Genomic DNA, 4,147 nt, shown 5'->3' with positions numbered 1-4,147 from the left:
TCCTATTGCTGAACATTGAGATTCTTTCCACATTTCATCTACCATGATCAACACTATGATAAACAGCCTTCTATTAGTATAGTCTAGCACAGTTGTCTGATTTTTTCCTTAGCGTAAATTCTCAGGATAAAGCCAGGCAGTGTGGCGTGTGCCTGTAATCCCAGCTACTCAGGAGGCTGAGGTCAGAGGATCACTTGATCCAATAATTTGAGACCAGCTTAAGCAACACGGCAAGACCTTGTCTCAAAACAACAACAACAACAACAGCAACAACAACAACAACTAGAATAAATGAGCAATTCCTACATGTGGAATTCTGAATCCAGGGGCAGCCCCCTGTGAAGGCACTCACACTCTGCCATGCGGCTCTCTCAGAAAAGCTGCCACCACTCTCATTCACACCAGCAGCGTCAGAGAGAACTCTGTTCCTCCACATTCTGCCAGCTCCGCCTATTATTATCTTTATTATATCATCTTTACAAAGTGATGCCAGTGTTATGGGTGAAACAGCTGCTTGTTTTAATTTGCATTGCCCTGAGGTTAACCATGTTTTCATTTGTTTCTTTTGTGAGATCACAGATCTTTCTGGTGGATGAATTCCCTTTCTTTTCCTTTCTGATTTCTAGTTCTCTCTCTCTCTCTCTCTCTTTCCATTAGGAACTATAACCTCTTTCAGACATGTTCCTATCTATTCTTTGGGCAGCTCTGAGCACTGCAAAGCCCTCCTTCCATGGAAACTCTAGCCGTGTCCTTGTCCATCACTGGGGCCTCCCATGTGCTCCAGGGCAACATCCATAGCCCGCCCTGGTCCAGTCCCCAGCCACTCACTCACACACATCCTCTCCAGCCACCCTCCTCCCTATTCTAAGCTCAGATCACATCTACCCCAAGTCAATCCTGGAACGTGGTGGGGTGAATCGGGGCTGGAGCCTTCATCCAAGCTGTTCTCTCTCCCTGTTCTTCCCTAGCGAATCCTTCAGGACACAGCTTGGCGGGAGTTCCTCTCTGAGAAGCTCCTGCCGACTCCCCAGGTGGGGTCAGATCCCTGCCGTGCTTCCCTCTGCTCAGCACTGACCTGTCACTGTTCACTCTGCAGTTAGCCGGGAGAGTAGAGGTTCCCACAAGACACGCATGGGTCAGACGTGCGTCTCTGCCCCCAGTACCTAGCACAGAGGGTGGCACTAAACAGGTGCATAGTGTTTGTAATTAGAATAAATCAATAAATGAGCAAATGAATGAACACATGACTAGATACAATCTAGCCCTCCTTACCCCCAGGCTTACTGATCAGACCCCCAAAGCCTGGTCTCGCCCGCCTACCCACCACACCATGTCTGCTCTTCTCCGGGATGTGCAGGGACTATCTGCAGAATCACCAGTGGGGCCCATTTTCTGACCTGGGAACTTCCTGAGTCACTGAGGCCCTCATTTGCCCTTGTCCTGGGTTATCTGTGAACTGAGCACTGCCTTGGCCAGGGCTCTGGTGTCTTGGCGGGAAGCAACAGCCTCTGCCACAGGGTTCCCTGCCCTGCTCTGCTGGGTTTGTGGTCAGCAACGAGGAATCCAGGACACCGGCTCTGCAAGCTTCAGTCCTGACCTGGCATCCACCCAGTGACATGAGTGGAAAAAACCTTTCACGGGGCAGGTTGAGAACGAAATCCCTGCCGCGGGGCACAACCCAGCCTTCTTGCCAGCAATATGTGCCCCCATTCCCTTTTCTATCTGTTAGCCAGTATATGACCTGAACATTTCTTTCATGTCACTCCTCTGCTCAAGAACCATCAATGAATCCCCCTTGCCTATCAGAACAAATCTGAGCTCCGTGGCAGGAATTCAAGAAGCCCCGTGGCCAAGCTGCGGCCGCCCTCTCTGACCCTGTCCTCCACCACTCCAGCCAGGACAGTCTCCTTCTTCCTCCTTTCCTCCTCCAGGGCTTTGCCTATGCCATGCCCTCTGCCTGAGATACCCTCACCCCTTCATTCCACTGTTTTAAATCCTGGCTTGCAACTCCCCCCTCCTCTGGGTTGCCTGCCAGTTATCCAGTGCTTGTTAACTCATTCAGGAAAAACAAACAACTAAGCCCTTCTGCACTTAAGACTCACCGGGCTTGCTTATGCAAAATCCAGACCATCCCTGACTTTTCTGAGGATGGTTCTAGGACACTAGATTTTTAAAGTTTCCCAGGAGAGTCTGATGCCACCAGCCCAGCCGGGACCATTGATATGCACTTGGAAGCACTGATGATACAAAACTCGAATTATACATGTGCTTGGATGACACAGTGCTTGTAGGCTTGGACAACCCAGGTGCACATGGGAACCTGGTGTCTAACCATTGTAACATCACCTCTGCAGGCAACACTAACAATGAGAACTGACTTTACTGGGGGCTTGCCAGGTGCCAGGCCCATGCTATACTCAAAATGCATGATCTCATCCAGTCTTCACAACATGCCTATTGGGTCGATATCACTAACCTCAATTTATTAATTAGGAAATTGAGGGCCAGAGAGGTTAAGTCTCCTGGCCAAAGTCACAGAGTTGGCCAGTAGGGAAGCCTAGTCTCAAACTCAGCACTGTCTACTCCAAAGCCGGTGCTCCTCAGCCCTGGGCTAGTAGTCCATGCCCCTGGGCCATGAGCCTTCAGAGTGGGCACCGGTTCAGTTCAATTCTGTTCCGCCAGCACTACTGTTCCTTGCTTTTGCTAAGTCCTGGGGATAGAAATATGAGTGGGAAGAGGCCCCTGTCCTTGAACGACCTCCCAGTCCAGGTGGAGAGACTGGCACTCACACAGCTAGTCATTCAGAAGTGCTGGGGACAGAGCGGGCACACAGTTTGGGAGGGATTCGGAGGAGACGGTGCAGTGGAGATGGATTCCACCCTGGGAAGGGAGAGCAGGGCTCATTCAGGCTCCAGGAAACAGGTAGCATTTGAGGGATGACAGAGAAGGGCACCTGGGTGGAGGGAAGAGCATGAGCCAAGGCAGGGTGGCTGGAAAGGTGAGGATGCCGGGGCTGCTGCACGGGAGCACCTGGCAGATGATTCAGCTGGATGGGGCAGTTGGAGCCAGATCATGAAGGGCCTCAAATGCCAGCCTGAGGAATCTGACTTTTATTTTGTGGGCAATAGGGAGTCATGGAAGACGTGGAGCGGTGTGTCTCCCTCCTCACTAGCACAGAGAAAGGCACAGGGAGATGTTCAGTGGAACCTTGCTGCCTGACTTATTGATATTGATTTTTCTCCTGTCCCACTAGGGTCAGAATGGCCTGGGGCTACTGGATGATTCCTAGCAGGAATAGAAGGCCCTGCAGCTCTATCTCCTCTCCTCCATTTAGCTCTTCTCTGCAAGGATGGGCAAATTATTCAGCTTCTCTGAGCCTTAGTTCCTCACCTATAAAATGGGGACAGCTGGGCGCAGTGGCTCACGCCTATAATCCCAGCACTTTGGGAGGCCGAGGCGGGTGGATCATCTGAGGTCAGGAGTAGGAGACTAGCCTGGCCAATGTGGTGAAACCTCATCTCTACTAAAAATACAAAATTACCTGGGTGTGGTAGCGGGCGCCTGTAATCCTAGCTACTTGGGAGACTGAGGCAGGAGAATCACTTGGGCCCAGGAGGCGAAGGTTGCAGTGGACTGAGATCACACCACTGCACTCTAGCCTGGGCAACAAGAGCGAAACTCTGTCTCAAAATAAATAAATAAATAAAAATAAAATGGGGACAATACACCAACCTTGCAAGCTGCCAGGATGGAATGAAGTCAGTGTGCACAGCACAGCAGGTGCAGCCTTATGACATGGGGACCAGGTGGCATCGTGGAAAGAACACAGCTCAGAGGACCTGTGTTTGAATCCCAGTTTCCCCCCGGTAATGCCCATCTCTTAGGGCAGATGGAAAGATTAAAATCAACGAAATGATTTATGGGAAGCACCTGACACTCAGCAGATGTCTGGAACCCTGTTTGGCACCTGCCTGACAGCACAAGAAATCCTGCTCCTCCTCCAAGCTTCTGGGGTGCTGTCCCCTCACTCAGCATGCTGCTCCCCTCCTGCCCCGCAGGAGGCATTTTATACGCCTTAGTCCCTGCACTTGCTGTCGGCTCACCTGCCTCTCAGCACTGGGCACACAGACTTTCTTTACCCCTTGCA

Source organism: Theropithecus gelada, chromosome 1 (genome assembly GCF_003255815.1).
Source record: "Theropithecus gelada isolate Dixy chromosome 1, Tgel_1.0, whole genome shotgun sequence".
Classification (NCBI taxonomy): domain Eukaryota; kingdom Metazoa; phylum Chordata; class Mammalia; order Primates; family Cercopithecidae; genus Theropithecus; species Theropithecus gelada.
This window is presented reverse-complemented; position numbering follows the sequence as displayed.